The sequence below is a fragment of the Ctenopharyngodon idella genome, chromosome 17 (genome assembly GCF_019924925.1).
Source record: "Ctenopharyngodon idella isolate HZGC_01 chromosome 17, HZGC01, whole genome shotgun sequence".
NCBI lineage: Eukaryota > Metazoa > Chordata > Actinopteri > Cypriniformes > Xenocyprididae > Ctenopharyngodon > Ctenopharyngodon idella.
Genome location: NC_067236.1, coordinates 4,868,040 through 4,895,142, shown reverse-complemented (window position 1 = coordinate 4,895,142; position 27,103 = coordinate 4,868,040). Strand labels below are relative to the sequence as shown.

The following is a 27,103-nucleotide window of genomic DNA, read 5'->3' as shown; positions in this document are numbered from 1 at the left end:
GAGAATGAATTTGTTCTGTACTTGTCGCACAATGTTTTAAGGCAAATGGATAATGGAAAGAACAGCCCAGTCAAGGACTCATGTCTGCTCTAATGTAAGAGATGAGGCTTTCACTTTGTTTTCACTCGCCCACCTTTCTCAGCACTCTGATTGGGTGAAACTGTATTAAGAGGAATAAAACAGATAAAGTCCTTCATCTGCAGAGAAGAACAGACCTGTTGACCAAGGTCTTAGTATATAGGCAGCTCATGTTGGATTTGGCTGTTTCTTCAACTATGGGCATTTTTGAGCCTGTGGACTTTCAAAATAAATAAACTCCCTTAAAACACACTTTATCCTATCTCTCTAGTTTATTTAATTTGTCTACTAACAATGTCAGTGAATCTATTATTTTGGTCCTTTTCCCCTGGAATGTCATGGATATTGTTACCACAGTATTACACCTGTTTCATCACATTTTTTTTGCATTTTCTTGTGCGATTTATCTAATTTATTATCATTTTTATCTGTTTTTTTATCATGTTATTTATTTTATTATTCTACAGCACATTTAATGATCTGTTGTTTTAATAGTGCTTAATAAATACAGAGAAACTGAAACATCTCAAATGATGTATTGTGTTTAATAGAATTCTGTGATGTTAATGAGATTTTTTTACTTTTTAATTTGTTTGAATAAAATGGCAAATTGCTTGGTCTTGCTAATGCATCTTATTTTACAGCTAGCATTACATATATCCTAAATAAACACAAAATTGCATAATATTTGTGCACTAATAATTTGACAAAATTACCGCTTGATTGGAAATGATGCCCAAAAAATTATGTTGATTTTTACTTTTAAGGACATTTCAAGAATAGCAAAATTAAATGATGAAAACATAGTAATATTTTTACAAGACAGTATTAATGTGACCTTCATATTACAAAAACTACTATTAAGAAAACTATTTAATAACAATAATTATAATTTATTTTATTAAAATCCTTTTAAAATGTTTTAATAAAGTTAATAATTAAACTCTGAGACAAAGTTTGTGAAGTTGAAGAAACACCTTTACAGAATTTTCTCGAGGATAAAATTATACCATAAAATATTAGACAACATAGTAGATTCATGATGTTCAGCTGTCAATCTGCTAAGAGCAGCTTAATAACGATGAAAGTGACTAAGATAACTTTGCATGCTTGGGAAAAAAGATAAGCTCTGTTAAAACAATGTTAAAGGGCTAAGAACAGATGTATAGATTTTCCAGCTTTGCCCTCTTGAAGAAACTGGCAAGTGCTCAGTCTGGAGCTCTAGTGGTGTAATGATATGACAAAATGTCCCTTGTTGCGTCAATTAGTATACAGCTTTATCAAAACTGCTCTCTCGATCTTTCTAAAGATAGTCCCATACTGAGCTGGGCCTTATTGAACACTGGCTCTTTTGAAATCAAACCGTATTGTCAGATGCCTTGAATGATTTACTCTTGCAGACAGGCAGATAATGGCACCACTGGGATCCTTAACATTGGGGCTTCATGCTGATCTAGAGCATTTTGCCCCATAGGAAATATGTGGTAAATATGAGATGTTTTTGCTTCTGAGTTTGCAGCTATAGCAGAAATGCAAGTGTACTTCAAAATTAAAACTTTACATTAAAGGATAATGCACAGTCAGCTGATGATTGCAAATAGACAGGGTTAATTGATTTGAGACTAAATTAATTTATCATATGAGATAAAAGAAAGTGTGGCATATAACTAGAGACATTAACAGAGTAGATTATAGTAAGTGACTCTTTCTGCAGGTTACATTCAAAACACTTGATTCATTCAAAAACAAGAAGTTACACTATATTGCCAAAAGTATTGTGAAACCCCTCCAAATCATTAAGGTGTGTCCCAGTCATCACCCAATCCAAATCATCAGGTGTTCCAATCACTTTCATGGCCACAGGTGTATAATAAAATCAAGCACCTAGGCATGCAGACTGCTTCTACAAACCTTTGTGAAAGAATCGGTTGCTCTCAGGAGCTCAGTGAATTCAAGCATGGTACCGTGATAGGTTGCCACCTGTGCAATAAGTCCTCACTACTAAATATTCCATGGGCAACTGTTAGTGGTATTATAACAAAGTGGAAGCAATTGGGAACAACAGCAACGAAGTGCAACGAAGTGGTAGGCCACGTAAAATCACAGAGCGGGGTCAGCGAATGCTGAGGCGCACAGTGCGCAGAAGTTGCCAACTTTCTGCAGAGTCAATAGCTACAGACCTCCAAACTTTGTGTGGCCTTCAGATTAGCTCAAGAACAGTGCGTAGAGAGCTTCATGGAATAGGTTTCCATGGCCGAGCAGCTGCATCCAAGCCTTACATCACCAAGTGCATTGCAAAGCATCAGATGCAGTGGTGTAAAGCACGCCGCCACTGGACTCTAGAGCAGTGGAGACGTGTTCTCTGGAGTGACGAATCACGCTTCTCTGTCTGGCAATCCGATGGAGGAGTCTGGGTTTGGCGGTTGCCAGGAGAACGGTACTTGCCTGACTGCATTGTGCCAAGTGTAAAGTTTGGTGGAGGGGGGATTATGGTGTGGGTTTGTTTTTCAGGGTTTGGGCTTGGCCCCTTAGTTACAGTGAAAGGAACTCTTAATGCTTCAGCATACCAAGACATTTTGGACAATTTCATGCTCCCAACTTTGTGGGAACATTTTGGGGATGGCCCCTTCCTGTTCCAACATGACTGCGCACCAGTGCACAAAGCAAGGTCCATAAAGACATTGAGTCATGACCTCAACCCAATAAAACACCTTTGGGATGAATTAGAGCGGAGACTGCAAACCAGGCCTTCTTGTCCAACATCAGTGCCTGACCTCACAAATGTGCTTCTAGAAGAATGGTCAAAAATTCCCATAAACACACTCCTAAACCTTGTGGAAAGCCTTCCCAGCAGAGATGAAGCTGTTATAGCTGCAAAGGGTGGGCCAACTCCATATTAAACCCGACGGATTAAGAATGGGATTTCATTAAAGTTCATGTGCACGTAAAGGTAGACGTCCCAAAACTTTTGGCAATATAGTGTATGAGTGAGTCATTCAATCATTCACTCAACTGTTCCATTAAAAAAACTGATTCATTCAGGAACAAAATAGATGTGAATGAATCACTGAATTGTTCACTAACACCAGATTCAATCAACAACGCTGATTTTTTCAAGAGTCACTGAATCATTCACTCAACCTATTCATTCAGCAAAAAAACACCACTGCGCTGTTTATGTGCAACTGTTAATTTCGCAGTAGCTATGTTTGAAACAATTATCGTAGCCGGAGCGAAAATTGACAAAGTAAATGGCAATGTTTTGTATAAAAATTACAATAAGTAGGCCTATTAACTTACTATTTATTATATTTTTGTATATTAAAAAAAAAATCACACTCACATACACTAGCTATTGGTATGAATGTTAGCACAGCTGCCGTATATTCTCTCATCCTTTTGCAGACTTGGTAGGCTGTGTTGTTATCTGTTTTACTCTTGGGGACCGAGAGCTCTTTACAAGCAGAGTGCTTATGATAGACTGAGTGCTAACAGTCTTCATAAAGTCTGATACTATCTGAAAGTACAGAAGTGCTTTGTCAGCTCCTGCAGGAGCAGTTAGCCAAGCACAAGAGGGATTATTTTGGAGTGCAGAAACTGAAATCAATAGTAATCTAAATAGAGCAACACGCGTATGTGCGTTTCTGTGTGTTTACACAAGCCAGGAAGCTTGTCAATATATTGTATCTGCACTGATCATCTTTGAACTGACCTCTATTAAATATAGGCTGACTCGTTTATCTATGTACATGATTCTGCTTGCGTTAATCAATTTGTTTCTCATGACCTCATCAAATAAGAATCAGAGTTCAATTTTTTTTTATTTAGAATCATTCTATAATGATATAATCTGGCATTAACACCCCATCTCCTCATAGAGCTGAAGAAAAGCCTCTGCGTGCCTGTGAAAAAAAGACCAGAACAGAAAAGCTAATTATCACCACTGACACTCCCACTTATAACACTACGCCAACTAAAGCAGAGAGTGTGAGCACACAAGGCTAATATGCAAATACTGGTGTTAATTATGGAATGCTTCATTGTGGAATGAACTGAAAAGCTTTTTTTCACGCGCAGGTTAGGCAGAGCCAGTTAGCGAGTCTTATTTTGGTGAATCGCAAGACGAAATTTAATCAGTTGATGCCAGTAGCTTCTGTGTGCATATTGTTTTTCCTGGGTTTCCATGGGAATTCCATGGGACACAAGTCAAATGGATTTGTAGATATGAACTTTTGGTGTCTTGGCCAGGGATGAGGTCTTGAATCAGTGTGCATGCAGTATCTGTGTTTATCTTTAGCTGAAAATATCATAATGAATATGGCTGTTGCTGTACAACTCAGTTTTCTGTCCAATTCTAGCTACTGTTAAGTCCTAATTAAAGTTGTTTCAAAACTCGGAGGAGTAACACAGCAAATCTGTGGTGTCACTGTGTAGACTGAGGTTGTATTGGTTCACTTTCAGAGACCTCAGGAATTAAAAGCTCCAATCAACATGCCAATAAAGGCCCAGAAAGGAATAAATGGATTATCAAGTAATTTTTGTGCATTTGTGTTTGGAATGATACTAAAACATGTCCCCAGTTTAGCCGTCATTTATGACGTTTGGACTGGATTGTATATTTGGAGTCTGCCAGAAACACTTTGATGAGAAGATCGGTCTGTCGAGTTTGTTGCATGTTCACACCTCTCAACATGATTATGAACAAATGTCAGTTGTTTCTTAAATAACGGCATGGGAATATGGCTTAAATAGACAGCAGTATAGAATGAATACTAATCAGGTTCTCACTGAATCATCCATTCAACACAGCAGAACAATTATTTAAATCTCGCTGTAGCGCCGCAAGGTCTTTTATAATACAGTGGTTCATTTTAATGGCCATTGAAATGAAAACTGAATTGATACACGACAGAATTTATATAGTGTTCAAATTTTTTTTTTTTTACAGCTTACTCTTTCGAAGAACCCATGTTTTACAGATGAATAGAGTTGTTTTCTTGAATGAAAAAAAAAATGTATTTTCATATTTTGATGTAGTTAAGAATCTTTTAACATTTTTAAGATATGACAGTAATGTTCTTTTGCATAAATTGTAAATTGCATGCATTTATAGCCAAGTCTTGTTTTAGTTTTGTGCTTGTTCGCATTTTGGCTGCAAAAATGTGTTTGTGTGTGCAAGCTTGTGAATTTAGTGTTCAGAAAGTAGATTGTAATTGAACCCAAAATTATCTCTTTGTGATGTTTGTTGGGGCCACGGATATAATGATTATGGAGTACAAAATGTTTTCCTAAAATACTTTACTGGTAAGAGAATACATTTAAGAATGCAGACTGATTTAATAGTAGGGAAATCCTGAGATTTCCTAACACAGGTGGTGAGAGGTTTCCAATAAAGTATTAATGTGACCTTCATAAATCAAGGGAAAATGTTATAGTGGAATAAGAAATATACATGGCATTTATATATCTTTCGTATTTCATTTATTAATTTATGCATACATATATGCTTTTATTTATATAGTAATTTTAGGTTATGTATTTAATTTCTATGAAGATATCAGATTCTGAGTATATTTAAATTTAAAACAAAGCTCTAAAAACAAACCAAATTTTCAACAAGGAGACTGTCCTCACACCATAATGCAATCAACAAATCTCCCTGGGTATGTAAACATTTGCCCAAAGTTCACTCTCTCCTTTTTTTTTTTTTTTTTTGAATCTGTAGAGTCACAGTGCACATTGTGTGGTGAGACCGAAGGTGAGTGTGTTCCTCATCTCCAGAACTGTGTGTGTAGTAGTTAACACTTAACCCAGTCTGTGTGTTTGTGTGCTCTAATGGCACGGTGGGGAGTTCAGAAAGCACATGCACTCATCTGGTTTTAATGGTGAAATTCATCATGATGCTGAGCTGCTTGCAGTCATTGTGTTGTGATTCCTCGCTGCTTGCATCATCACAGCTGGCTGTGCTTCAGTGGAAACGAAGCTGCGTCTCTCTCTGCTTCACCTGCTGCTAACGTGACTGATTCAAAAACACATTGAGCAGGAGTACTGCTAATCTGCTTTCATTTCTGCTTGCTTTCTTTCTTTCTTTCAAACTTTTTGATATCATCATGTGCTTCTCTTTGATCTGACCTAAAGTTCCCAATTCAGACTTTGAGTTTTGCATGTTGTTTTCATGTGAATTAGTGCTGGATTTGTTTTAGTGATTCAGGTGTTGAAACATGAATCATGATGGTTTTGCTGTGTTTTGCTTCACTAAGAGTAGTATTTCTTTACTCACCATTTATTCACCATGTTCCACAGATATTTATCTGCTATAAATTGTCATACATAACAATCTGCTAAAATTAGACAGTGATAAAACATATAGTTTTTAAATGATTAAAGGGTTAGTTCACCCAAAAATGAAAATTCTGTCATTTATTACTCACGCTCATGCCGTTCCAGACCCGCAAGACCTTCATTAATTGAGATATTTTTGTTTAAATCCGATGGCTTCGTGAGGCCTACATAGGGAGCAATGACATTTCCTCTCTCAAGAGCTATAAAGGTACTATAAACATATTTAAATCAGTTCATGTTCATCTGCTTCAGGAAGCTTCGGAGCGTTATGAATCAGCGTGTCGAATCATGCTTCGGATCACGTGTCAAACCGCCAAACTTCTGAAATCACGTGATTTTGGCGCTCCGAACTGCGGATTCGACACGCTGATTCATAACGCTCCGAAGCTTCCTGAAGCAGTGTTTTGAAATCGGCCATCACTAAATAAGTTGTTATTTTGTTCTTTTTGGTGCACCAAAAATATTCTCGTCACTTTATAATATTAATATTGAACCACTGTACTCACATGAACTGATTTAAATATGTTTTTAGTACCTTTATGGATCTTGAGAGAGGAAATGTCATTGCTCCCTATGTAGGCCTCACGAAGCCATCGGATTTAAACAAAAATATCTTAATTTGTGTTCCGAAGATTAACGAAGGTCTTATGGGTGTAAAACGGCACGAGGGTGAGTAATAAATGACATTATTTTCATTTTTGGGTGAACTAACCCTTTAACTGATTTTCTTAAACATGCACTGTGATGACATAAAATGCATACAACATAGCATACTACCATTTGAAATGTTTATTCTAGAGTAGGCTAATACTGACTGCTTTGTTAACTATTTTTACTAGTTAGCAGCAGTACAGTTTATTCAGTGCAGCAATCAGTAAGGCAGTGTTCACACTATCAGTTTTTGGTATTGACAACCGCATTTACTTACAGGTGTGAGTCTCGAAATGTCCTGTTTACACCTCAAATTAAAGTAGCGTCTCTGTATAAATGTGCAACGGGTTTCAAGCCTGTATTCGCTTACCAGTAACCATAGCGACAGTGACCAAAGTGATATCAAAGATAGTGACATCCATAAAACTGAAAAATCTTATCACTTTTGACACTGAACTTAACCCTGGGTTATTGTCGTTCTAAACACTGCTTTTAACCCCAGGTAATAGAACGTTTCACACTTGTAATTTAGAAGCGGGGTTAGCACCGCTTTTTACCCGGAGTTAAGAAACCTTGCTCCAGAGCAGGGTTAGCACTGCTTTTGCGGTGTTAACCCCGCATTGAAGTGCCAAACTTGTACAGTGTGAAACAATGCAATGTTAGAATGTTATGGCGATGATACACGGGGCAACTTTTTGAGCAATGTTGCCGGGCAATTCGGCAAGCGATGATGCTTGGGCACTTTCCCATTGAGAATGGGCAACCAATTTCGATCTAAAGTATCCAGATACAAATTTGTTGCCCATTCTCAATGAGAAAGTGCCCAGGCATCATCGCTCAGCATCATTGCCCAAAAAGTTGTTCCGTGTATCATCAGACGCTTAGCAACAAACAACCATATTTGCTTGGTTTGGACAGTCACGGAAACACTGCGCATTGTATATTAACAGTAAATTCAGCATTTGAGAGGAAACGTCAAATGCTGACAGAAAACGTGACAATTTGAGTGAAGAAGAGATCATTTAATTCTTACCTTTATAGTCCGAAAAGTCCATTCAGTATAAACTCGATAGTACAGTCAGCAATACGAGGATGTGCAATGCTAGAGCTTATGTAAACAGGTTGCATGCTGCGTTTATCCAATCAACGACACTAACACTGCAAATATGTAAATAAGAACATTATCCCAGGGTTTTGGAATGTACAGTGTGAAACGTCAGCTTATGGGATTAATTGTTAACCCTGGGTAAATTATGAGCAGTGTGAAACGTGAAGCAAGGGTTAAGGGTTATGAGAACCAAGACCCAGGGTTAACTATTTCGAATGTGAAATTCCCTCAAAGAGTCCAATCAAGCCCCAAGTTAGGGCTGCACAATTAATCGTGTTTTAATTGTGATAACCCTTTGTTTATATCTGCCCCTAGAATCGTCAACACCTTTTGCCCCGCTAGCGAGGGCCCTGTCCTTGACCATATTGTTTGCACTCATGGATGGTAAATTAATACACTTATCTGTGCTATAATACATGGCTGATAATTTAAATTTTTGGGTGAACTACTCCTTTAACCGACAGCAGGTTTTATATCTTGGTGAAGAGCGGATCATTTGAGTCTTGTGTAGAACACAAAACTGATGGGAGTGACTGTATCTAAAACCTTCAGATGACACACACAGTCACTGTAAGTTACCAAAACCATATGAAAACACGCAGCATACGGTAGACATGCATTTGTGCAGCATAGGCTGGCTCTCTCGCACTGTATGAGGTGACAGACAACTAGTTGTCCAGTCTAGTTTCGTTCACACAGCGCAGGTTTTCTGAGATTGTGGTTGTGACTTGTGAGCCTGAAAATTTACAGGTGTGAGTTTGGTTATACTGTAAAATGCGGTTGTCACTTCTGTAAATAACCTAATAATAGGATAACAATAATAATAATATTAATACATTTTATTTTAAATTTTATACTTAAATCACTATAACACCTTCCAAAAACAGGCAAAATGATATAAAAATGACACATAATAACAATGATTAAATATGAAAAACCTTTACTAATAAGAAAAAGTTTTTTACTTAAAAACTGCTAAGAAACATGAACAGCCAATTACACGTAAATTATGTGGCTTCAGCTCAGTAAATAAACTAAAGTATACAGAGTCAAAGGTTCAGTTCCTGCTGTGGAGGAAGGAGGAAGATGTGTAAGTGCTGTAAGTGCTCTAAGTGCTGTGGTTCCCGTTGTTGCAGCAAGATATTGTGGTTTTAGCATCTAGAAAAGATTGGTTTTCATTCAAATAGTTTTTGCTTGTATAACCAACCAATATTAAAGCAAAAGATCTGCAACTGCAGGCCATACTGGACTCCACTCTTGCCAGATCAGAATAGAAAGTTATAGTGGGCATGTGATCATAAAAACGAAACTACTGAATCATTGAAAATTGTAAACTGAATTGAATTGGAAATGATGCTTGGCTGAAAATGTATGTATTTTTTAAATCCTTTTGTTGATCTCTTAAGGCTTTAATTAAAAGGCACCAGTATAGTAAAACCTGATAATAAACTGCATTTACCTACCTATATTTTTACTAAAACATTTGGTAACACTTTAGAATAATGGTCTGTCATTAATAAGTAACTATGTAGGAAGTAATACAGGACTAATGAGTAGTACTATATTAACACTTCAGCTACTACTATTAACTAATATAGAAACAAGCTTAACTAATCAGTAAGTAATATCAAATTTAGAAGATAGTTCCTTAGCATTATTAATAACTATTAACTAACTGACAAATTGTAAAGAACATTATCGTGTGTCTGAGACGTAATCAGTCATCATTTTTACTCTGAATACAGTCATAAAATGCATCACTAATTACTCAAGTGTTACCTAGTCACTATGCAGTAACTACTAGTGATCTGGACCATTATTTTAAAAGTGAAAAAGATGTTTTTCACTTTAAAATAATGGTCCGGATCGCTAATAGTTCCTGCATAGTGACTAGGTAACACTTGAGTAATTAATGATGCATTTCATGACCATGTTGAGAGTAAAAAAATATAATTGCTCACATCTCAGACACTTTAATGTTGTTGTGATTATTAATTAGTCATTCTTTATAATTTGTCATAGTTACCTATTAGTTCTTAATGCCAATCTCATTCTGTAATTACTGATTAGCTAACAAGGAACTATCTTAGTCCTAAATTTGATATTACTTACTGATTAGTTAAGTTTGTTTCTATATTATTTAATAGTAGTAGCTGAAGTGTTAAAGCAGTACTACTGATTTATCCTGCATTACTTCCTGCATAGTTACTTATTAACAAAGGACTATTATTCTAAAGTGTTACCAAACGTTTTAATGTGAAATATTGCGTATTTTTGAATGTTGTAGTTTTATATATCACTAGTATATAATCATAGTAAATATATTGTGAATATTTGCCCTTACAGCCTCTCAAAAAAGAGGGAGAGAGAGAGAGAGAGAGAGAGAAAAAGATGATAGTAAAGAAGAGTTGGATTATTCTAAAAGCATAAAGAGAACGCCGTGATACAGGATGACAATTTGCCCAGCTAGAGGCCACAACCTCTTTGAATCCAAACAGTCATCAAAACCTGCACTTCATCCAAGTGGCAGCAGAGACATTTTAGAGGCTGGTGGCGGGCATAGAGCCTGCGTGGGTCAGAGTTAAACAGCTGGAAGAAATCTATAACTGCAGAAATGGAAAACACACACAGACAGAGCTCTGCATCTTAGTGCACTATAATCTGACGGGAAGCCAAAGAAAACAATCTGAGAATGAAAACGTGAGTTCAACATTAATTTGATCTTTACGTTAGTCTGATTTGGTCATTAAGTTGGGTAGTACGTTCAGTTGTACGTATGTTATCACAATTTTGGTACCTGAACAGACCTTAGCACAGTCAACAGTAGTATTAACATTTAGTTAATTAACATGAGGGCTTTTCACACTGCTTAACCCCGAGTTATCGTCATTGTAAACACTGCTTGTAACCCGGGTAAAGGAGCGTTTCACACTTGTAATTTAGATGCAGGGTTAGCACTGCTTTTTACCTGGGGTTATGAAACAGGGTTAGCATCACTTTTGCAGTGTTAACTCCGCATTGTGGTGCCAAGCATGTACAGTGTGAAACAATGCGGTGCTAGAATGTTACAACTAGATGCTTAGCAACCGACAACCAATCGCGTGCCTTATATTCACGCCCTGTCATGGAAACACCACGTGATGTATAAACAGTCGTTTCTGTGTATGATAGTAAAAATGTCAAATGCCATTGGAAAACGTGACAATTGGAGTGAAGAAGAGATCGTCATTCTTACCTTTATAGTTCGAAAAGTTCACTCAGAAAAACAACTTGATATTACAGTCAGCAATGTGTAATATGAGGATGCACAATGCTAGAGCCTTTATGTAAACAGGTCACGTGCTGCGTTTGTCCAGTCAGTGACACTGACACCACGAATATTAACCCGGGGTTTAGGAATGTGCAGTGTGAAACGGTGGCTGATGAATGCCCAGGATTAACTCCACCCCGGTATAGTATGAGCAGTGTGAAATGTGAATAAAGATAACCCAGGATTCCGTTTACCAGGGGTTTAGCATGACCCAGGGTTAAATATTTCAAGTGTGAAAAGCCCTATGGATTACTTTTATGATGTCTTTACTATATTTCTGGGGCTTGAAAGTGGCAGTTGCATGTCAGTGGAGGGACAGAAAGCTCTCGGATTTCATCAAAAATATCTTAATTTGTGTTCCAAATATGAACGCAAGTCTTACAGGTTTGGAACGACATGAGGGTGAGTAATTAATGACACAATTTTCATTTTTGGGTGAACTAACCCTTTAAGCATAAAGGTTGATGCGTTGACTGTGTTATTCATTAAATGTTTTTTATGCATTTACAAAATGTGACAACTTTTTTACTCTGTAAATTATGTATAAATCAAATCCAGGTATGGTTTTTAACATGCCCCATACCATTCAAAGGTTTGGGGTCTATAAGATTTTTTTATGTTTTTAAACTTTATGCTCACAAAGCTGCATTTATTTGACCAAAAATAAAAGTAAAAACTGTAGCATTGAATATAATATTACAATTTATAATAATATTTTCTATTTATATATTTTATCAAAAATGTGTTCCTGTGATAGCGAAGCTGAAGGAATAGCAACTGAAAATTCTGTCACTTGCTTCTTCAGAATCTTTTAATATGCTGATTTCTAATATGCTGATTTAGTAACATCTTTTATTATCATTGATAAAAACAGTGTTCTGCTTAATCTTTTTGTGGAAACTGAGATACTGTACTTTTTAGGATTCTTTGATTAATAGAAAGATTCAAAGAACAGCATTTATTTGAAATTTTGTAACATTTGTAACATTTGTCTCTACTATCATATCAGTTCCTTCCTGATTGAAAGAGTTAATTTCTTTTAATAAAAATCTGGGTAACACTTTAGTATAGGGAACATGTATTCACTTAACTACAACTTTTCCCTCAATAAACTCCTAATTTGCTGCTTATTATTAGTTAGTAAGGTAGTTGTTAAGTTTAGGTATTGGGTAGGATTAAGAATGTAGAATAAGGTCATGCAGAATAAAACATTAATATGTGCTTAATAATTACTAATAAACAGCCAATATTAGTAATGTGCATGTTAATAAGCAACTAGTTAAAAGACTCTAAAATAAAGTGTTACCATAATCTGAATGGTAGTGTTAGTCATTTGAACTCTTTAAATGGCAGAATGTAATAAGCATTGAAGCTCGACAAGTATGAATTATTGTATTTCTGTACAAATGTACATTGATGTAGATGACAGCAGCAAAAAATCTTTTTTACATTTGAAGATTTTAAGAAATTTGTTATGTAATCACAGATTGAGTTCAGTGTTTGCTCTTCCCATGCATTTTGATGCGGTTTGAGACAGAATGTGAAAGCGCTGTTGCAGAAACCTACCTCTGTCAGATATAACTCAAAACATTTTGTTTTCTTTCCTTAAAAATGAATTTAATAGGTTAACGTGTTAACATGACATTTCATTATCGAATCAGGCCAATGTTGCCAATTGTGATATTCACAGCCCTGAGTTTCATTTCACCAGTGGCCCAGGCTGTTCATTTGTTTCTTAAGGTATCGATTTTGTATCGATACAAAGGCTTGTATCAAAGCCAAAGTTTTGCTATCGATTCAACCCAAATGTGGGTCAAACTGTATCCTTTTTCTTTGTGCCATTTGCTCATCCAGTTAGGAAGCAAATATAAACCAACCCAGCCTCAAAACATTATAGATAACACAACACCACAGGCTTTTTCATATTTATTTAGTAATATCAGTCGAAATTATACAGAGTCTCTGACTTTGTTTCTGCATTAAATTGCACACCACAATCCAATTAGAATGACAGACTCTGATTACATTTCATCCCTCATTCCTGACTACTCTCTTGTATAAAACCTTGTTGAATTTGAACGTGAACTTGAACATTAGAAGCGCAGTGCTTTTGAATGTACATGGTTAGTTCATTAAGCATCACTGTAGTGTTTATTACTGGACTTCTTCCTGATGAACCGCAGAGAGCAATCAGAAAGGAAATTAAACCTGCTACATGAGAATTAAATATTCAAATGAACATGTTACCGGTCCTCGCTGCAGTTATTTAATGTTCCCTGATGGAAATTGTTTTTCTTTGTTACATGATAGTGATCAAATGCAGAGAGAGAAGCATCAGCTAAACTCTGTATGGAAAATGTTTATTCACTTCAATGAGCATGATGTTTGAAATCGATTCACAAGAGTCCATCTAGATTTCACAGACGCTTCTGCTTGAGTGATTTTAGAATATTAAGAGGCAACTAGGATACTCAGGAGGGGTTGTGTGGTGGGTGGGTGGGTGTGTGTGCGAGAGAGAGAGCTCAATTAAATCCTTAGAAGATTCCCTTTTCCTCTTATTTTTTCTTTCTTTCTTATTTATGAGCTCTTTAAGTGTCTTGTCACTTTGCTTTTTTGTTGCGTTGGCAGAATTTTTGCCCGCTGTGTTGCCAGGGGAGATGAGTGTCTATACTGTAAACAAGGTTTTTATCCTGACCCTGCTCCAGAACTGGTTCACACTCTCTGTGTGCATGAACCACAGGACCCTTTATTGAATTTATTGGCAGGAGAACAAATTGGCACTCAAGACTTGACACTAACTTCTTCCTGACATGGACTTTTCTGTCTTTTAAAAAAATGACATATAATGCAAACACAGAGATTAAATGCTATTAAACTAATATTAACTGTTAAGTAGGATCAGTAATTTCTTACAACAGTTAATAATTTAATTAGCTAGGCACCGTTTGTATCACACTGTTCGTTTATGTGTCCTTATGAGCAAAAACCGTTAAGTAGTTTTTTAATAGTCTTTTAATAGCTTCCCTTGCCATCTACAAATAATTTTCCCAATTATAACATTGCTTATTATAATGCTCTTAACATGCTGATTAATAGTCTAATGATACATGTCGATGAAAACGTCTTGTCAAAAAACTTTACTTAAACAGTCAGAGTCATATATGTATGACAGACAAAAATAATTGTATTTGCTGCATTCATGTTTTAGCGGAAGTATTAAATTATTTTGCTGTTCACTGTGTTTTTGCTACTGTTGTTAAAATAACCGCATCATCTGCATCTCTTAATGTGGCGGGAGAGAGAAGCAATAACATGTATGAAATGGAAAGGGCTTGAATGAAGAGTTTTTGGCTCTTTGTTATTATGTCTCGCGGTCTTGGAACCAAGCCAGGGTCCAGAATCGGTCCGCGGTCTGCTATTTGAGGACCCCTGGTTTGGGTTTTTTTAGACTCTTTTTGCAAGTTGCTCCTGTAGGTGGTGACAAATGTCTTTATGGCCACGTACACACTGTAGCTAAATTCAGTTGTCAGTTCACCTTTTAGTGCTTAATCGTGTTCTGTACACATACAGTTCGGTAAAATATGGGAGTGACAACCGCATTCTACAACCGAATTAACTCCTGAAAAATACAGGTAGTGACAACTGCATTTACAGAAATTCTATGCAGTGTGTACATAACCGAACTAAACAACTAGTTGTTAATGACGTTTTTTAACGTTCATCGGAGATGTGCCTCTCTTCTGTATGCGCGGTGAATCACATGGAAAGGACAAGCCTTGACTCATTCGAGTTGCCAGATCTTGCTAGAAAAATCAGCGAACAAGAATAAGCCCATAATAAACCGAAATAAATCCAAATGCTTTATGCTGAAAATAAGACCAAAATATCACGATTCATGTCTGCTCACTTTAATAACTCAATAAACCCATTCGCTTTATGAGACGAGCTTAACAACAAGCCCAAAAACGCAAATAAGTGATCATGGCAACACACAAAGAGCGCGCTGTGTGAAACAGGCTGTACACGCATAAACAAAACACGACGCCTCCGTCGACTATGTTAGTGTGTTTAGTTAAATTGCTGAGAATAACGAGTGTTTTTATCACTGTAATATTACTTTGGTCACAATAACGGATACCAAACATGAGAGACGCCAGAACGTCGCTATGGTTTCCAAGTTGTCAATCATCGCATTTTCGAAAGTGAGGTTCGATAATTTAGGGGAATCACTCCCACATTTAAATGCGGTTGTCACTCCTGAAACTTAAAGTGTGTATGTGGCCTATGAGTCATTTATTCAACCAATTCAGGCAACAACAATGATTCATTCAGTAGCAAAACAGGTGTTTGTGTGAACCACTGAAGCAGTCATTCAACTGATATATTTAAAAACACTGATTCATTCAGGAATGAAAAATGTGACTGTTTTAGGAGTAAGTCATTGAACCATTTGCTCAACCGATTTGTACAAAACATTGATTCATTCAGAATTGAAACATGTGACTGTTTTAATTCTTGACCCATTGATCATTGGCTCAACCGATTAAAAAAACACTGATTCATTCAGGAATGTTATGATGTTATAAAAACAGTGCAGTGACATACAGAAATATACAAAAATGTGCTTTGTATTAACAGACCCTTGCTTGTGATTTTGTGATTTTGTGAAACCACAAACACTCTTAGAAGAAAAGGTTCTATATAGAACCTTAGGCCCCGTTTACAATAGTGCGTTTTTGTTTTAAAACGCATAAGTTTTGCTACGGTTATGCCTGTCGTTTACACTACGCCGGTGTTTTCAAACCTCGAAAACGGAGACTTTCGAAAACGTTGCAGACCCTGTTTTAGTTTAAAAACGCAGAGGTTGCGTTTCAGTATGAATGGACCAAAACTGAGACTTTTGAAAATGATGGCATGGCTGCACACATTCGCTCTGCATATCCTTGACGACCGTGTAAACAATAACATGGAGACTGAACTGCGATCTTTGCTGGCTTTGTTGTAATTTTTAGCAGCCGTTGTCCAGTTAAACTCAGCATTTTTTTAATACTGCAGCTGCCTACATGCGCAAGAGGCAACTATTTACACTTGTGTGCATGAACAGTCATGTGACATGCGTTTTCGGCCGTGTAGTGTAGACGGAGATAGTTTCTGAAACGCAGTGGAAAGTAGAAAAAAATAAATACTATGGTAGTCAATAGGGGGCGAAATCTGTTTGGTTACTGACATTCTTCCAAATATCTTCCTTTGTGTTCAGCAGAACAACAAAATTCATACAGGTTTGGAACTACTTGAAGGTGACCAAATGATGACAAATGAATTTTCATTTTTGGGTGAACTAACCCTTTAAAGGGTTCTGTCAGGTGTGACATATAGAACCATAGGGTTTCCTATCATGGGATAATTTTACAGATTTAGTTTTAATTAATTTAGTTTAATTCATTTGTATGAATTAAACAGCTTGTAAACATACTTTATCACTAGAAAAGATTTAAACATGGAAGTATGCAATCATTTGAGAATGAGAATTTTCTCCTTATAAAGCAAAGGGTTCTTTTAAAATTGAGTAAAGAACCTCAGGGTTCTATATAGAACCCAACTGATCCTTTTTTGTAGACTGTAAAATGTTCAGTGTTTCTCAGTGGACAGTAGGCAGTAATGGACATTAGCATCTTGTCATAACGCTGTGAGTCCCCAGTGATGAGGATAAAATCTGGCATTCTCATTAGTCATCATGCAGACAGTAATAAGGAGGCGGAGAGTGGCCTGGTGTCTGCCCTGTCCTCACTCTGATATCTGAGCAGGTCCCGTCAGTCTGTTCTTGCCCCACAGCTATCTGTAATGGCATTATGCACTAATGCACAGTCCCTCTGTGGGGAGATATATCAACTCACACTGAATTTGGCAGCATAGATTTTTAATTTCAAAAATCCATTTACATTGATTAGAGGGGAGATGGACAGGATATCTGACCGAATGGGGACTAAAATCAAGTTCAGTTATACATCTGACCATAAACCCATGTGCTCATAGACTGAACTTTGTCTTATAGGCCAGTTTTACAGCAAACCTTGACTTTTACTAATCTATTTAAGAGGTTTATGTTCTGTATCAGCTTTTAACTGCATAGTGCTTTGTCTCTGGGAAATCTCTCAATCTCTGCATTCCCGTTGAGCAGTCTTACTGATGCATTTAAAATCAAGTAGACAGTAAGTAAAAATATGAATTTAAAAGATTTAAAGGAATGTTTGGCAAATTACATAAAATCAGAAATGTATATAAGATATAATAGGCAATGTAAAGTGTGTACAGTATATGAAACAACTTGTTATATAGAGTTTAGATGCTACTATCAAAACATTCATTTCCTGTAGTTGTAGAGTCAGAAAGTTCCCAAGCATTACACATAAACCAAAAAAAAAAAAAAAAAAAAATGACTGGAGGATCTCTGGAATATGGATGTGAATTCAGGAGCAGTAGTGAACATTCACAGATCATTAAAGGTGCAAAGCAGATCTGAGAAGAAGCAAAGTCACCTCTGTAAAATGTCACTGAAAGTCTCTCTTAGCTGTATAAGGCATATGTAATGCAGCCTCTCTGACCCCTTGTTTTGACCACATTATTCACTTTTTTATTCATTTGAACTGACAATGCATTTACATTTTATGTTCTTAATAGGACTGGTTTGATAAATGTTCTGCTTCAATCCATCAATCCATTATTACACCCCTAAACGTTATCTAACTGCCGAACTGTGCTAAATAGGAGCACAATGTAGTCAGGTACTAAATTTGCATAATATTATCAGGCTATTTTACATTTGTGGTACTTTTTTGTACTAGTATTTTGCATGACCTAGTACCTGACACGTCAATTTTGTTTTATATATGCTATGAATGGAATAACTTAAGGAATATATATATATATATATATATATATATATATATATATATATATATAGCCTTAATATGAGGGAATTTAATATGAGGGAATTTCCATTTTTGTTTTAAAACATATCTAAAAATTTTGGTTTTTGTCATACAACACAGTGAAGTGCACATTGTCAGGCACGGTTGTACTCAAAGCTCACGACTAAGGAATAGAAAATCAAAACAAACTTTATTTAAATCCACAAACAAAAAAATCGTTGGAAATCACTGGAGAAAAGCGCTACACAACCACTAGATAAAGACAAGAACGGACAAAGAACTGAACAAAACAGGTGGTACTTATACACAGAGATAACAAGGTAACTAATTAGACGACAGATGAAAGTAATCATTGACTCCTGAGAAGCCAAGGAAACTAACAAGAACACAGAAGAGAAAACAGAACACGTGACACATTACAGCTGCGTCCCAATTTAGAGGCTGCATCCTTCGAAGGCCGTATTCGAAGGCTGATTGCGTCACTGCGACGCAACAAAGGCTGTCCAAATTCTAAGGCTCCTCAAAATGCGGCCTTCATTTCCTATAAAAGTGAAGCATACAACAGATGGATGCTTCGTGGCCTTGCCTACCCCAGAATTCATTGCGCACCAGTGACGACAGGATTTTATTTTGAGAGAGAAATTGCCGAATTACACTTTTAAATGTAAGTGTTGGGTTTCAACTTACTCAAATATCTAATATACTCAATACTCAAATATCAAATGTATCAAAAAACAAAAAAAACTTTAAAGTGGTTCAAATGTTGACTTATATCTTACTAAGTTGCGATTATATATAGTTTATACTATTTGTCATATACAGAAATGGACCAAAGACATGGAACATATTTAGACAGTTTGTGAACCATGTTTTGTTTTCAGACAGTTTAATATAACTAAAGTCCAGTACTAATGTTACTGTCACTCATCAATGGCAGCTGTCACAGTTGCTAGGCGATAAGAACAGTCCTCCGTAGGCTAGACCATCCCATTTAACAATGCTCAGTCCGACCTTTGTGACCTCCGAAGGCGTGGCCTTTGAAGTCCGAGTCCTTCGAAAGATGCAGCCTCTGAATTTGGGCACAGCCACAATGCAATTCCCTAGTCTCAGCATCTGACCAACCACAGACTGTTTACTAACCGTCTGATATTTACTATACACACAAAAGGTTAAATCTGTCTGAAATCTTAAAGGGTTAATGATGAAAATTCTGTCATTTATTACTCACCCTCATGCCGTTCCACACCCGTAAGACCTTCGGAACGCAAATTGAGATATTTTTGTTGAAATCTGATGGCTCGTGAGGCCTACATAGGGAGCAATGACATTTCCTCTCTCAAGATCCATAAAGGTACTAAAAACACATTTAAATCAGTTCATGTGAGTACAGTGGTTCAATATTAATATTATAAAGCGACGAGAATATTTTTGGTGCGCCAAAAAAAACAAAATAACGACTTATACGACACGATAGTGATGGCCAATTTCAAAACACTGCTTCAGGAAGCTTCGGAGCGTTATGAATCAGCGTGTCGAATCAGCGGTTCGGAGCGTCAAAGTCACGTGATTTCAGCAGTTTGGCGGTTTGACACGCGAGCCGAATCATGATTCGGAAGATTAACGAAGGTCTTACGGGTGTGGAACGGCATGAGGGTGAGTAATAAATGATAATTATTTTCATTTTTGGGTGAACTAACCCTTTAAGATGCAATTTGATTAGCTGGCTTTACACAGTTTTCAGGTGTCAGGGTCATATTTATATTAAACCAACCTTTATGCCGAATTGGCACAGATAGAGTTAAGAGAACTAAGCTAGGCTTCTAATGCAATAAGTATAACTGAAATCCTGTGACGAGTTGAAGTCAAAGATGTGTAAGTACACGCTTCTGCTAGTTTTATTCATGGTGGCAGAGTTCCTACTGCAGTCTGAGATGCCAGTGGCTTGTGCTTGCGACGTCAACCATGCTTTGCTTTCACTCGCTTCAAACTCTCTCTATCTCCTCAAGATTTGATTTAGATTTTTGCCCACCGGTACTCCATTGCCATGGAAACTTATGATGGCTGAAGGCCACCCACATGTACCTCACACACCAAGGGATTGTCAGTTGTGTTGTTAGGATGCCCTCATGAAACCTCTGAGATCAAAGCTTAGTGAAGCGCTGTATTAGATCACTGCAACTTGAGATTCTCAATACATTATTGGCAGAGACATTTTGTTTTTAGTGGATATTGGAGATGTAATCTTTAGAAAATGAATATCCATTTTTCATACTGTATATTATAATGCTGTGATGCATAAATTCATTTGCACTGTAGCATTTAAAATGACTGTTTTTTTAATGTTTATTTATTTTGACAAAGTCGAAAGTAGTAATTGGTTTTGGGACAGAATTTAAAAACTTTAAAAAAAAATCGACTGTTTTAGCTTTTATATGGAGAAGTACATAAATCTTAAAGGAATAAGGGAAAGTATTTTCTTCCTATGATGCATTTTTCACTGTCTAATACTGTACATCAGAGACAGGAGACGTTCTTTGATGCTATCAGTGACCTTTCCAGTTGTGCCGTCTAATGGTATTTAACCAGATTTGGTCCGTACTAGCCAGACAGCTGTTTTTCCTCAGTGCTGTTCCTGTAATTGAATCTATCCAGCTCTGTACTCTGCTGAGACATATCTGTCCCACACGGTGAGATGAAGATTACAGATGCATCTCAAACATCGATCTCTCAACCCCTCCGCTGCTGGCTGACATGCCTGCATGAATGGATTGAGGTTTGCTTTTTGAGGCCAACTGAAGGTGACGTGTTGTAGAGAGAAAGTTGATGCTATCTCGGTCCTAAGAGATGTGCAGCTTAAAGGTTCCTTGTGAAACATTCACGGCTGTAACTTCAAAAAGATTTAAGTTTTATTTTATATACAAGGATAAACATTGTTTATGGGTGGAATTGTATAAGATGCAACACCATTATTGTGCACATATAGATATAAAAAAAAATAAATTAAAAATAAATATTAAAACTATACTAATTATACTTTTTATATCCATACATACACACACATATATACAGGTGCTGGTCATATAATTAGAATATCATCAAAAAGTTCATTTTTTTATTATAAATTATTTTTAAAAATGAAACTTTCATATATTCTAGATTCCCTACATGTAAAGTAAAACATTTCAAAAGTTTTTTTTTTAAATTTTGATGATTAGAGCGTACAGCTCATGAAAGTCCAAAATCCAGTATTTCAAAATATTAGAATATTTCCTAAGACCAATCAAAAAATGGATTTGCAAAACAGAAAAGTTCAAGTTCTTTAAAGTATGTTCTTTTGTGCACTCAATACTTGATCGGCAGGACATATTACAGCAAATGACTTGCTCCTAGCACAAATTACTGCATCAGTGAAGTGTGGCATGGAAGTGATCAGCCTGTGGCACTGCTGAGGCACTATTGAGCCTTCAGATCATCTGTATATTGTTGGATCGACTGTTTCTCATCTTTCTCTTGAAAATATCCCATAGATTCAGGTCAGGCATATTGGCTGGCCAATAAAGCACAGTAATATCATGGTCAGCAAACCACTTGGAAGTGGTTTTTGCACTGTGGGCAGGTGCTAAAGTCCTGCTGGAAAAGGAAATCAGCATCTCCATAAAGCTTGTCAGCAGATGGAAGCATAAAGTGCTCCAAAATCTCCTGGAAGATGGCTGCATTGACTTTGCACTTGATAAAACACAATGGACCAACACCAGCAGACGTCACGGCCCCCCCAAATCATTATTGACTTCAGAAACTTCACACTAGACTTCAAGCAGCTTGGATTCTGTGCCTCTCCAGTCTTCCTTCAGACTCTGGGACCATGATTTCAACATGAAATGCAAAATTTTCTTTTATCTGAAAAGAGGACTTTCGGCCACTGTTCACTGTCCAGTTCTTTTTCTCCTTAGCCCAGGTAAGATGCTTCTGATGTTGTCTCTGGTTCAGAAGTGGCTTGGTAGTCCTTTTCCTGAAGATGTCTGAGTGTGGTGACTCTTGATGCGCTGACTCCGGCTTCATTCTACTCATTGTGAAGCTCTCCCAAGTGTTTGAATCGGCTTTACTTGACAGTATTCTCAAGCTTGCGGTCATCCCTGTTGCTTGTGCACCTTTGCCTACCCAATTTCTTCCTTCCAGTCAACTTTGCATTTAATATGCTTTGATACATCACTCTGTAAACAGCCACCCCATTCAGTAATGACCTTCTGTGACTTACTCTCTTTGTGGAGGGTGTCAATGATTGTCTCCTGGACCATTGCCAAGTCAGCAGTCTTCCCCATTAGTGTGGTTTCAAAGAACAAAAGATACCCGGAATTTATACTGTAGGGATGGTCATTTAATGAAACTCAAATGTAAATATTCTAATATTTTGAGATACTGGATTTTGGACTTTCATTATGATCTTAAAAAAAAAAAAATAAAAATAAATATTAAAACTATACTAATTATACTTTTTATATCCATACATACACACACATATATATAGGAGGAGCATATGAGCATATGAGCACACATAAACTACTGCAAATGTTTACTTCCCCTTAAGGGTTTTCTAGAGGTGTAATATTCAGAGCTGTAGAGAAGTCTGGATCAGGGCAGTTCTGGGATCCCCAATGCAATCAGTGCAGTGGTGCCACTGTGACAAATGTCACACAAGGGCTACCATCCAAATGACGTTTGTTGTCCACAAAGGAGTGAAGCCTGATGGGACATGTTTTAAATGGTGACAGCAGGTTAAAGCCCCTTGAGTATAGCGGTCAACATTAAAAAAAATCTGTTTGGCCAATAGCACTGGTTGTAACTTGCAAGACAGAAGCAGTAATTTTTGACTTAGTCTTAATTGGATACACTTTTTATTCTTTTTTGCAGTGTAATGATGTTTTTTTTTTTTAACAAAGTACTTTTTTCCTAATTTAAAAGTAAGTAAATAAATAATTGTCATTTGAAAAATGGTTAAAATTATGTACTCACATGAGATTAAGACTCCAGTCATATCAGTAGACTAATATATTTTAGATAATAATAATAATAATAATAATGAATAATAATTTGTTACATTTATATAATGCTTTTCTCTATACTCAAAGCGCTTTACATATGGAAGAGGGGAATCTCCTCAACCACGACCAATGTGCAGCATCCACCTGGATGATGCGACGACAGCCATATTGAGCCAAAACGCCCACCACACACCAGATTATTGATGGAGAAGAGATGGAGTGAAGAAGCTAATCAATATATATATATATATATTATATATATATATATATAAAACAGAGGCCAGCTAGTAGTTGCTGTGCGAGTAAACCTCACTTCTCTGATCTCAAGAGATGCTCTAGCAACTGACGCTAGAGGTTGCAGCCTTTAGCCTCCTTGTTAGAGCGTCCGACTCCCACGCCAGAGACCCAGGTTCGAGGACCTGGGTAGAGGGGTTACATATATATGGAGATGATTAGGAGGCCATGATAATGGACCAATATCAGTGGGCAAATTTGGCCAGGATGCTGGGGTTACACTCCTACTCTTTTACAAAGGACATCCTGGGATTTTTAATGACCACAGAGAGTCAGGACCTCAGTTTAACGTCTCATCCAAAGGACGGTGCTTTTTGACAGTATAGTGTCACCATCACTATACTGGAGCCTGATTTATACTTTTGCCTGGCTCCGCAGCATGAGCCTCCGCTGACTGCGTGTGCACCTCCCCAAACGGACGAGGCATTTATACTTGACACGCTCGCCATTGGACTATACTTTGAAACGACAGGGGGGTGACTCTGAGTAATTGTCCTATAAACCATCAGGAATCAGTGTTAAGAAGTAAGGTACAACGTGACTATGTTTGTTTTAGTACACTTCACAAAAACCACACTACAAAAGAATCATGTAAAACCCAGTAAACCTTGAGATTATTACTTGTGACATTAGAACAAAATATATGGATATGAGAACATGTATACAACAATTTAAAAACTAAATTAAACTATGATCTCTTAAATATTTTCTAACTTCATTAAACATTTTCATTTAATTTTGTGAACATTTTTATTAAACGTGGATCTTTATTTTCACAAAAAAAAAATTCTGTTATTGTAGGCTCATTTTGTAAACGTAAGCAATTCAAAGACACGTGCAAACTAGGTGCCGGTGTGGTGAGACGTACATGCTCACCCAGATTCGCCTCGAAGTCGTGCATCTTTGGAAGCGGAGCCATTCTGAAAGTTAGAAAAAATGCAGTGCACACCGCCACGCGAAATGAGTTCTCTCTCTCTCTCTCTCTCTGATTTTATTGGCGGGTCGCAACCAACTTGTTCAGGTGCATACCGCCACCTACTGTACCGGGGTGTGCAACTTCAGGGCTTCATGTACTTAGCATAGTTATAATTATTTATTAAAAAAAAAAAAAAAAATCCTATATACTGTGCTCTAACCCTGTATGTTTAAGAAAATGAAATAGAGCTTTACTACATTCCCACATTTTCTCATCGCGAAATGGGTTCACGCGCATTCAATGTGCACTTCATTTTTGGCGCATACAGGATGCATCGAGTATAAATAAGCCTTTAGGACCAACACAGACCACAGGGTGAGCTCCCCCTGCTGGTCTCACTAACTCCTCTTCCAGCAACCACCTCGTTTTCCCAGGAAGTCTCTAATCCAGGTACTGACCACCAAACTCAACCCGCTTAGCTTCAGTGGGCAACCAGTCTTGGGCTACAGGGTGAAAGTGGGTCATCTCATGGAGGCCATCATGTTGAGACCACATGACCAGCTGAATACTTTATCTCAATAAACCCCCTGTTATTGATCACTTTTGTTCATGGAGTGAATTTGTCATTGCTGACTGCAAATAGCATATTCTTTCATGTCAATCTTGTTCATCAAGGAGAGAAAGGGAGGCAGAAGAATGATTCCTAGTTAATTAATGTGTAAAATGACTGAAGGCTATACTCTGTTAATGTGACATAGGATGAAACCCATAATCAGTTTATTTTGGTGATTGTTGTGTTTTTTTATAGCTTGACAAAACCAGTTGGGGGTGGAAAATACCAGATCAGCTTTGTTGTTATGCTTTAATAGTATTTCCTGAGAACTTGCACATTGTGACATGAACGACTATTTTGTTTTTTAATTAATCTGTTGAATTAAATATATGTTTGAAATTACATACACACAGCTGTGTGTATGCCACCCTGTGCTTTTGCTGTAGCCCAATGGGGATCACTTTAGATATTCAGATATAGAGAGCCAATTACTCTAATAAGTCCAGGCTGCAGGGCACACGCACAGTTCAGCTCATACAGGCCTACATCAAGTACTGCAACAATGATTTCAGCTCCACGGGCAACATTGGCATGCTCAAAATTCATAACTCTTAATAACTTTTGCCTGTCTTATTTTAGTGATTAAATGCTGTGGGTTTTCATGGTACAGAATACAAATACATCTATACCCACACACGCTACTGTTTAAAAGTTTGGGGTCATTAAGATTTTTAGGGCCCAACCACCTATTGTAATTGCTCAGTCAATTCTTCTTCTTCTCCGAAATTAATCGCATTTTTGAGGGCCTAAACATGCTCGAAAACTCATGAAACTTTGCACACGCGTTAGAAGTGTTAAAATTTACATCTGATATGGGTTTCTGAATTAGGTGTGGCAAAATAGCTCGATAGCGCCACCTACAAAATTTCAATTAAGCAACTTTTGTGCCACGTTTCACGTACAAGTATGAAATTCAGTAGACAGATGTGACAGCCCAATCCCTACCAAAAAGTTCCTGGTGCAAAATCTGAAAACCCAACAGGAAGTGAGATATTTTGAATTTTCTCTGCAAATTTTTTGCAGTTTTTGCCATTTCCAGACATTGTACTTTAACAAACTCCTCCTACAGCTTTAATCAGACCAACATCATATTTGGTCAGTCTAATCTAAAGTCTGCGACGTTAAATTGCGAAGATCCTGAGTTTTCGCTGAAGGGCGTGTCCGTGGCGGCCTGACAAAGTTTGTTTCGCCAGAAAACAGGAAGTTGTTGTAACTCGGGCATACAATGTCTGATCTGCCCCAAACTTCTCATGTTTTATTAGAGTCCTGGCCTGAACACATCTACCTGGCAATATTCAGTTACAGTCATAGCACCTCCTGTGGGTAACAGGAAATTACTTGTTTTACACTGTGATTAACTCCTCATAGAGATTAAACCAGATAAACACCATATGTTGTTATATGAGTGTGGCCTTAGTGATGTTAAATTGCGATGGTCTTGAGTTTTTGCTGAAGGGCGTGTCCGTGGCGTCCTGACAAAGTCTGATGTTTCGCCATGAAAGAGGAAGCTGTTGTAACTCAGGCATACGGTGTCCGATCTGCCCCAAACTTCACATGTGTGATAAGAGTCCTGGTCTAAAGACATCTATATTCCAATATTCAGTTAGTCATAGCACCACCTGCTGGCAACAGGAAATGACATGCTTTACATTGTAATTTACTCCCAGAAACACATTTGAATATACCACGAAGTACCAAACATACTAGAAACACGTTAAATCATGCAACACTTGGCTAAGTGCTAATGTTTGCAATTAATGCAACAAAACAGGAAGGTGTTGTAACTCAGGCATACAATGTCCGATCTGCTACAAACTTCACAT

General features: G+C 37.1%; 1 protein-coding gene and 1 long non-coding RNA gene across 7 annotated transcripts in view; both read left to right on the top strand.

Annotated features, from left to right (window-relative positions):
* Window positions 1-27,103, top strand: part of LOC127499214 (uncharacterized) — a 216,726-nt gene that overhangs the window by 108,820 nt on the left and 80,803 nt on the right. The window lies entirely within an intron of this gene.
* Window positions 1-27,103, top strand: part of dlgap2a (discs, large (Drosophila) homolog-associated protein 2a) — a 141,049-nt gene that overhangs the window by 40,327 nt on the left and 73,619 nt on the right. For 5 of the 6 annotated variants that reach the window (XM_051869405.1, XM_051869404.1, XM_051869401.1 and 2 more), the window contains exon 2: window positions 5,804-5,836. The exons of the other annotated variant lie outside the window; for it this stretch is intronic. The gene's annotated coding sequence lies outside the window, so the exon portion shown is untranslated. The remainder of the gene's footprint in view (window positions 1-5,803; window positions 5,837-27,103) is intronic. 6 annotated transcript variants of the gene reach the window in all.